General features: G+C 44.7%; 1 non-coding gene across 1 annotated transcript; it reads right to left on the bottom strand.

The window, feature by feature from the left end:
* Positions 1-602: 602 nt before the first annotated feature.
* On the bottom strand, positions 603-686 carry Trnas-gga (transfer RNA serine (anticodon GGA)). Its single transcript is given in 2 exon segments — positions 603-637; positions 647-686. It is a non-coding gene; the product is annotated as a tRNA-Ser (tRNA).
* Positions 687-10,449: the final 9,763 nt, after the last annotated feature.

The following is a 10,449-nucleotide window of genomic DNA, read 5'->3' as shown; positions in this document are numbered from 1 at the left end:
GGATTCTCTCCAGAAATCTAATTCCTCCATTAGCCATGCTTAACACTTATTTTAAGTAATCGCCCCTTTCATATAATTTCTTAGGATTATCCCTAAATTGCCGTGTGGAGGACCTGGGTTCGAGTCCTGGTACTGTCAGAGATTTTTCCTTGGTAGAAGGACTGGTTCAGGGCTCATTCAGCCTCTTGAGGCAAACTGGGGTGCTACTCGATCGATTAGTAGCGATTCCATAGTGAAGAAAATCGACAATGACAGAGAGAGCGGGGTGCTGATCACATGTGCTTGCGTACCTCATCCGATGACACCGTTGACAAAGGACAACACAGCGGTCGCTCGGGCCTGATTGGACTGCCTAGAACGCGGACCTCAATCTACATTTTTTTTACCACTACTTATTTAAACGGTCGGACTTGTGCCTGATATTCGTCGATAATCTTGTACTTAAAACTGTTGGGTTCTTTCTATTTGCTATCGACATTATCTTGCTCAAAAATGGCTCAAATGGCTCTGAGCACTATGGGACTTAACTTCTGAGGTCATCAGTCGCCTCGAAACTTAGAACTACTTAAACCTAACTAACCTAAGGACATCACACACATCCATGCCCGAGGCAGGATTCGAACCTGCGACCGTAGCGGTCGTGCGGTTCCAGGCTGTAGCGCCTAGAACCGCTCGGCCACTCAGGCCGGCTCCATTCAGCAGATCCTGTAATTTTTTTTCACTTTCACTGAGGATAGTAATGTCAACAGCGAATCTTATCACCGATATCCTTTCACTTTGAATTTTAATTCCACTCCTGAACCTTGCCTTACACCCCTTTAAATATATATAGGGTGAGGGGTAAATGGAAAATTTTCCGATTACCGCATGCTGCTAGGCGCAACAAGGGAGGGTCCGTTGTTAATTTTGTTTTTGTCAACGTACTGTACACATAAAACAAACGAAACGGTTAACCATTTAACGATAAACCGACAAATCACACGATCACGACATGTTATTCATCCACAGATGTATCACATGACACACCAACGAGCTGATTTGTATCTGTCAGCGTTTGAAATACACGAGAAACAGCAAATCCCATCGTAATTGCTAGTGAAATTGTAATAGAGCTTATGAACCGCACGCTGCCGGCGTTGACAGAGTTTGCAGTTTCGTATCAGGGAAAGTTTTCTCTGTAAAAGGAAAGTGTTGTCATTGGCGGAAGGAAAATCGCGGCGCGCATGGTGTGTTTACAACAGCAGTGCAGTGTTTGCTCTAGCCGATACTCGTCGCGTCAACAGCAGCTGCTAACGGACGCGTCGCACTGTTACTACCGGGGCAAGTTTCACAGACGAGGCATACGACGACATCCACCTCACCTATGAGCTTGTCTATGGAAGAGCTGACGTTGCAAGATACAGTTGTCTTGATCTCTCGTGACACAACTGAATCACGAGAAGTTTCCTAACCGGCGTCTTCCATCCGCAAAAACATTTTACTGTGTGGATAGGCGTTTGAAGGAGTATGGTGCATGTGTAGCACCTCCAGGATTTAGTGGCCGGAGAGAATTTGTTACAAACGTTCGCCGAGGACCGAAGAATAAGCACCAAGTCTCTCGCCACTGCGATCGGAATGTCACAGTGTACTGTTTTGCGAGTACTGCGCAGAAACCTTTACCATCTCTTTCGCGTGTAGAAGGTACAACCATTGTCGCCGGGAGACTACCAGCAGAGGCTGGACTTCTGGAAACTCAGGTTGCGGCGTCAGAGGCACGATTAGCATTTTTTACGAACGTATTTCAAGAAGGAGGTTGCAGTGAATTCGCATAATTTGGTGCTAGTGGGCAGAAGAAAACCCCCACAGCACAATAGTCCTCAGGTATCAACAACGATGCGGTGTCAATATCAGGTGTGGTATTCTCGATTGGCATGTCATAGGGCCACACTTGCTACCACCAATGCTAACAAGCGAGTCATATCTGCGTTTACTTGGGGATGTATTACCGGGATTCTGGAAGACGTTAGGCTGGCCTCTTCTATGCACCTGTGGCACATGCATGACGAAGCCCCGCTCACTTCAGCGCCACAGTGCGACGGCACCTGCACAATTCCTTCCCTTCCAAATGGATTGGTGCTGGAGGCCGTGTAGCTTGGCCAGCTAGATCGCCAGACCTTAATCCACTGGATTTCTTTGTTATGGGACCATCTGATTCAAATGGTTCAAATGGTTCTGAGCACTATGGGACTTAACATCTATGGTCATGAGTCCCCTAGAACTCAGAACTACTTAAACCTAACTAACCTAAGGACATCACACAACACCCAGCCATCACGAGGCAGAGAAAATCCCTGACCCCGCCGGGAATCGAACCCGGGAACCCGGGCGCGGGAAGCGAGAACGCTACCGCACGACCACGAGATGCGGGCGGACCATCTGAAATCTGTGATTTGTGAAGGGAGAAACTTCCACGCAGAATAGAATATGCCTGTGGAATTAAGTGAATACAGACGTGATGGATCGTGTTCAGCAATCCTTTCTGCGATAAGACGTACTTTGGCCGTCATTTCGAACAGTACATACGAAACGCCAATGCAGCTTCTGGTCATGTGTTTCTACGTTAGTTTAGATATGCATAGTTATGTTGTGCCGTTGGGATTAGCTGAGATGTAACTGAGTAGTCGTTATTCGTATTCTCATTTTTTATTGTCGTTCCTTAAGACTACATCCATGTGTGTACACAGTAATATAGTTCCTCCTCACTTTGCTTTCCCTACGCCAAATAGCAACGATTACTCTCATTGTCACTTGACGTCGCATGCCTCGCTGGCTAATCAGCAGTGTCAACTACCTACAACACTCACATGTTGTGCGGCGTTGCTGACCTTTCCCCTTGGCCTACGTCGGCGCACAGCAACATCCAGAAGTCAGATTCACATTTCTCGATCTTAATAACATTCAATTGCATTGCCATTTAGTGACACAGAAACATGGGGAAAACAAATTTATGTTTGTAGCCCAATGTGTGACAATTTGTACGAGATATTTTTCCTCATTTACGACGCATTACATATATAATAAAAAAGTTTTGCATCACCCCGGTTCCCAGAACTGAAGATATACGTTGACTGTGGATATTGTACCACAGACACAGTCCCTTTGAATGCTCAGAGATGTCACTAAACCCGCCCAAAGATGTAAACAACCGTGCACGAGCAGCACCTCTTAGACGGAGGGGGACCGATAGCCGATCAGTTCCAGTCATTCCACCAGAAAGAAGATACACGGCTCGTGTTACCTGTAGTTCAACCATGCCTAGACGATCAGTACCGCGGTTCGGTCGCGTCCGCATTGTTGCCAGGAAGGGCTCTCAACAAGTGTCCAGGCGTCTCGGAGTGAACCACAGCGATGTTGTTCGGACATGGAGGAGACACAGAGAGGCAGGTACTCTCGATGCCATGCCTCGTTCAGGCCGCCCAAGGGCTACTACTGCAGTGGATGACCGCTACCTACGGATTAAACCTGACGCCAACGCCACCATGTTGAATAATGCTTTTCGTGCAGCCACAGGACGTCCTGTTACGACTCAGACTGAGCCCAATGGGCTGCATGATGCGCAACTTCACTCCCGACGTCTCTTCACCGATGAGTGTCGCATATGCCTTCAACCAGACAATCGTCTGGGACTTGTTTGGAGGCAACCCGATCAGGCTGAATGCCTTAGACACACTGTCGAGCGAGTACAGCAAGTTGGAGGTTCCCTGCTGTTTTGTGGTGGCATTATGTGGGGCCGACGTACGCCGATGGTGGTCATGGAATGCGCCGTAACGGCTGTACTATACGTGAGTGCCATCCTCCGACCGACAGTGTAATCATATCGGCAGCATATTGGAGAGGCATTCGACTTCGTGGACGACAATTCGCGCTCCCCATCGTGCACATCTTGTGAATGACTTCCTTCAGGATAACAACATCTCTCGACGAGAGTGTCCAGCATGTTCTCCAGACATGAACCCTATCGAACATGCCTGGGATAGATTGGAAAGGGCTGTTTGTGAACGACGTGACCCACCAACGACTCTGAGGGATCTACGCCGAATCGCAGTTGAGGAGTGGGACAATCTGGACCAACAGTGTCTTGATGAGTTTGTGGATAGTATGCCATGACGAATACAGGCATGCATCAGTGCAAGAGGACGTGCTACTGCGTATTAGAGATACCGGTGTGTACAGCAATCTGGACCACCACCTCCGAAGGTCTCGCTGTATGGTGGTACAACATCCGATGTGTGGTATTCATGAGCATTAAAATTGGCGGAAATGTTGTTTATGTTGAGCTCTACTCCAATTTTCTGTACAGGTTCCGGAACTCTTTTTGTATATATAGAGGGTGGAATGTATTTAAACCGACAAACTCTGAGAGGTTGTAGGGGACATCAAAACAAATATTTTTCCTTAATGTCATTTTTTCCTGTGAAGGCTATTTAAACCGGTGGAGGCCGTATTACGCTCTTCAGTTATTCCACAATCTGGAACCAGTTGATTATCCACCCAGAGCACAGTTTTCGCAGTGGTATCTGGAACAGTGTGAAATGAATCCTACATTCCCATCCTCTGTGTTGTTTACCTATAAAGCAACGTTCGGGCGTGATGGAGTCTTCAACATGCACAATTCGCATGTCTAGAGTGAGGATAACCCACATGCAACAGTTAATAGCGCTCATCAAGTGCGGTTCTTGGTTAATGTTTGGGTCGGTGTTGTTGGGGACTGTTTAATTGGGTCGTATCTGCTGCCTAGGCCATTAAATGGCAGGCACTACTACAAATCGTAGGGGGAGACCAAGAGATGAATACACTAAGCAGATTCAGAAGGATGTAGGTTGCAGTAGGTACTGGGAGATGAAGAAGCTTGCGCAGGATAGAGTAGCATGGAGAGCTGCATCAAACCAGTCTCAGGACTGAAGACCACAACAACAACAACAACATACTACAATTTTCTCGCCAGAGCATTCCCAGAATTGCTGGAAGACGTCCCGCTCCCTACAAGACAACGCATGTGGTTCCAACATGACGGGGCGCCGGCACATTTCAGTCGTCGTGTGAGTCGATTCCTGGACCGACAGTTCCCAGAAACGTGGATTGGCAGAGGTGGTCCTGTACCATGGCCTGTTCGATCCACAGATACGTCCCCTCTGGCCTGTTTTGTGTGGAGAGAGACACGCCCATTAAGAGAAGTGTGGTCCCAAACTCGCCGCTAGAGAGAGATGTGCGCACAATCACTTGACGACAGACCAAGCACGTGCACGTGTCGACAGTCCATTGCACTCAGAAGTGCTGAAAATAGAGAAATGGTTTTAAAAGAAGAGCAATGGGGTGTAGTGTTTCCTTATAGACGAAGGAGCACAGATGACGGAAATTCGTCGAAGAATGGCTCAGGTGTACGGAAGGCGCTGCATGTCTGTTGGTTACGATACCTCCAACGGTTTCTCACTTTACAACCTCCCGCTTGTTTCTCTTTGACCGCTCCTTGTAACTGTGCGAGAATCACTCCAACAAAACCACCTCTGCCGTTTCATATACTTATTTTTAACTCCGCACCCGGTTTCGGGGTATCATTCCAATCTGTGCGGGTTATTTTTTTAAAATTATCAGAGCTTCCCTAGCTGTGTGTGCGCTCACATGTGAGGCAGAAATTACCTGGACGTTTTCTACCGTGCCAAGAAGACTTAGCCGTGAAGCATACGCGTGCACAAATGAATCGGCGCTGAAACTGTGTATCGCTAACCAAAATATACAACTGAAACGTTTAACGAAAGACAGCCAACATTTGCTCCTCGAAGACTTCTAGTGAAAGTCCAGTTCATTTAGTTATTGTTAGCGATCAACAATGTAAACAATGATTTGAAGTACATTTAACGGCGCGTCTTCTTTGAACAATTGAAACTGCATCTCGTAATTCGTTCATAAACGTATAAAACATTACGGCAGTCAGTAAAGCTTTTAGAAATGAGATCGAGATGGAATTAATCATATTACTCATCATGGAATTTATTAGTATTATATGCGTTTATTTAATGCTCAGTTCGAAAATGCGATACAAATATTAGCAATAAACGATAAAAAAGTTAAAATTCAGTTCTCGATCAGCGGAGGATAATTCTTTGAGAAATCTGTGGGCCTGCCGAAACGTTAGATTATCAACTAAACCACTGTGTCAAGAACGAACCCAAACATATGCCCCCACGCTGTATGCTAAGAAACTACAAATTTTAATGGTCTTCGCTGCAATAAAATATAATTACAGCTTGATCATTAGTGGCTTCGGTTGACTAGTGACCAGTCTCGAATCTATAAAAATAAACAGAAAAATTGCCGTTGGATTAATGTGAAATCTAACAGTCTTTAAGAAATATAAATTTTTATTTAAGTATTGAAACATAAAAAATAGTGAAAACGTATCATGTTTACTAAAGAAACCGTACCTAAGTAAATGTTACTACTATTTTGGATGCAGCAACACCGTTACTAAGTGTGACAATAACGATATTGTTGTGGCCAACATACCACGGTTCAAATGGCTCTGAGCACTATGGGACTTAACATCTATGGTCATCAGTCCCCTAGAACTTAGAACTACTTAAACCTAACTAACCTAAGGACATCACACAACACCCAGTCCAACATACCATGCTTACTAAAGAATCGGTACATACAGTACATACAGTATTGCCGACAAGAACACAGTTACTATGTGTGACTAGCAATGATGTTGTTGTGGCGAACAGTGTTGTAGCCGCCAACAGAGAACTTAAATACTGATTCGTTAGTAAGCATGATATGCTTTTGCTATTTTTCAAATTTTAATACTTTTAGAAAAACGTGTGATTCTTAAATATTGTTAAGTGTTCATATTAACCGAAAACCAATTTTCTGTTTACTTCCATACATCTGAGGATAATTGCTAGACAACTGCAACCAGTAGTCATCAAGATGTAATTAAATGTTATTGCGAAATTTATAATAAATAATACATACCGCTGTGTCTCCTTAACTGGACGATGTCAGGTCTTAAACAAATCAGTAAGTGGCCGCGGAAGTCTCATGATTGTATAATTATGTGAGACTTGTCTTCGAGTGACTTTCAGTCTGATCAATCTTCAACGTATGCACTGCATTAAAGAGTCTGTTTAGTTCTTCCGTCAGTACTCATTTCGCTTTTAAGCTTTATGAGCCTTAAATGTTACTAAACTGGAAAGATAAGTGCGGTTTGTCTACTTAATCTGGTAAGAATTGTAGGGAAATTTGCTTTTCGCTGTTTGAGAGTCTCTTGTTGATCAAATAGTTACGCTTCATAGTGGGAGAATTAGTGCCAGATATCTTTCCAAATTAGGAATGAGAAGTATGATCATGATGGCATTCTTCTGACGAGAAAAAATTATCGTCGGAATATTGTCATGTGTTTCGATTAACGAACTGGGGGATAGTGTCTGACTTAATAAAATCAAATAGCTCAGATCTTCAGTGAGCGAAGAAACTTGTTGATCACGTGAAGAGACGAATTGTGTATACTTATAACACACCAGGAAAAAAAACAATTAGGAGAGAAAGACGCCAATTTCGTGTTCGACATAGAAAACGAACGCACACTGTTTAAGAGAGCTGAACTTCTTCACTTTGGATATCGATTATGTGAGATCATGCAAAACTTCATTGCTGTGTGCCAGGCCGGGAGTCAGAGCCTAAATTTACCTTTGGTGGGCATCGCTGTTACCGACTTACCGATGCAGATACGACTCAGGGGCCTCCTGCACACTTTACCAAGAGACTTCGAAACAGCGTACACTCCGCTGTAGACTGAGAGATTCGTTCTGGAAGCAAAACCTCCGCAGTACCCTTTCCTCCAGGCCAGTAATCCCCCGCCCCCTTCCCTCCCCTCCCCCCTCCCCATCTGTGATTCTACAAAGAATCCAACACTCACTTATAAAACAGCTTCAGACGTCTGAGTTCTTTACATATGAGTTAATGTGTTAAGTACTTGACTCCAAGCATGTAAAGCCTTTACAGATGTAGATGCAAAGCCCTAATTACGTTGATTTTATTACTTTCGGGCTATTTACCTTTAGACAACTGAAAAAGTCAAAACCAAAACCTGGATAATTTGCGCTCAGTTTTAGGAAAAGCTCGTTTTTCATACATATCATTTTTCAAGCAACTCCATGTTTATCACGTCATACCTCTGAACAATATACCGTAAAATCATATAATTTTGAGGTACATTCTTTCGTATACTTGGATACTGTCTGCAAAATGTGTTATGAGTAGAGTTAGTAGTAAGGAAATAATAATAATAAAAAAAACATCATGCCTGATGATGAAGTTTTACTGCATGGTCAACGAAAACGTAGTAACCGATAAACTTTTTTCTGTCATTAAATTACGATTTGTGCCAGCGCGAAAAGTTTCGAAAAGGTTTGAAATTATATGGAAAATTAATTGGAAGTCGCCAAGTCGTCTCATTCACGAATATTGCGTGAAAATCTTCCACAAATTTGCACAGCGGGAGTTACGCTAACTCAAAAAGTGTACTAGACAGTTTCTATAATACATGTGTTAAACTTTTACCGTTCGATTACACTCCTTAATTAGTAGATTATGGCAGCATTTTAAATTTTTAAATCCGGGGCAGTAATTAAAAAAAAAAAAAAGAACACGCAGCATGAGGGAATCATTTGAATGGGACGAAACTCGGTAGATGTGATGTACTTGTATAGACAAACAAATTATTACAATTTCAGTAAAACTGGATTTTGCTTGCCAAACCGTACCTCGGCAACTTGTTCGCCGGATCTTTCCCCAACTGAGAACGTTTGTAGCAGTACGGGCAGGGTACTCCAACCATTGATTTTGACGATGTAACGCGACAATTGGACAGAACTTGGCGCAATATCCCTCAGTAGGACATCCAACAACCCTATCACTCAATGACAAGCCGAATAACTGCTAGGATGGACCAACGCGTTATTGACTTGCTCAATTTGTGAAGCCCTTCTTCCTGAACAAAACATCCAATTTTTCTGAAACTGTGGTAATTTGTTTGCCTGTTCAAAAAATGGTTTAAATGGCTCTAAGCACTACGGGACTTAACATCTGAGGTCATCAGTCCGCTAGACTTAGAACTACTTAAACCAAACTAACCTAAGGACATCACAAACACACACACACATATATATATATATATATATATATATATATATATATATATATATATATATATATGTGTGTGTGTGTGTGTGTGTGTGTGTGTGTGTGTGTGTGTGTGTGTGTGTGTGTTAGCCCTACAACGTACGCAGAGAAAGTAAGGTTTGCAAAGTAGGAGACAGGTAATCGCGAAAAGTGAAGTTCTGCGTTTGATTCGTCGCCCGTCATAGATTAGTTTAAATTCGCAGAGAGGCATTCATTCAGTCGGGCCGGGAATGAAACCTGGTAAGCCAGTGTCAAACAGCCTATATCGGTTTTAGTCTTAACCGACTTAGGGAAACCGAGGAAACCCTAAATGTGAACGGGGTTACAAGTGGAGAAGTAGGTACACTGAGCTTTCTGTTAACTCCAACTGTCCCCGATGACAATTATATAAAATAATGCGAGCGAAGTTAATAAGGTGCATAACGACATAAATCTTGGACTTTTGTTCTTGTACCAATTTGTGATTGATGGCAACGAGCTTCTGACACCAATAAAGCGTTCCACGTTTTTTTGTAGGCTAACATATTATGTGGCTCCTGCCGAAGACTTCCAGCCAGCGATAAAATGTGTTAACATCGTCAAATATACCCGAGACGTGTATTGTTGTAAATGAAAACAATGTGTATTTGCTTGTTTATCGAGATGAGGTCAGAACTTCTGAAACTGAGGCGGATTACGACGGGGCCGATGGCACGCCGAGCTCCGTCGAGGGCAATCGCCGCGGTGTATCCGGCGGACCCACAGGAAATGGCTGCTGTCGGCCGGGCGATCACGTCTGCGGCGTCCGGGACGAAGACGGCTCGGCGGGCCAGAAAAACGGTCCGAGACACGCAGCCAAAAGTTTTTCCCTTTCTTTTCCCCGTCTTCCCTTTCTCGCTTCCAGTCCGCGCGGCAAATAAATCAGCGACGCGAGGGGAGGGGCGGCTGGTCGGGTGTGTTCTAGGCCGTGCCTGGCACCAGATGTGGAATACACCGGCGGGTGCGGGCCCCACGCTGAGGATGGCGGATTCCTGCGCCGGGGATCGATAGGGGGGCAGCTGACTGGCCATTAGCCGGCCATCCCTCCTGCGTGCCGGTGGATCCTTCCGGCCGCGCCGTCTTGTCTGCGAGGCCGCGCAAACCGACAGCGGCGCCCGTCCGCTGGCGCCGTTCTCGAAGGCGCCTCCACAGCAGGCTGGCGGCTAGCAGCTCCACAGGCGTACGAATGTCAGAGGCACTGCAGCTCAG

The sequence above is a fragment of the Schistocerca nitens genome, chromosome 2 (assembly GCF_023898315.1).
Source record: "Schistocerca nitens isolate TAMUIC-IGC-003100 chromosome 2, iqSchNite1.1, whole genome shotgun sequence".
Lineage (NCBI taxonomy): Eukaryota > Metazoa > Arthropoda > Insecta > Orthoptera > Acrididae > Schistocerca > Schistocerca nitens.
Note: the sequence above shows the minus strand (reverse complement) of the source record. Positions and strands in the feature narration are given on the sequence as shown.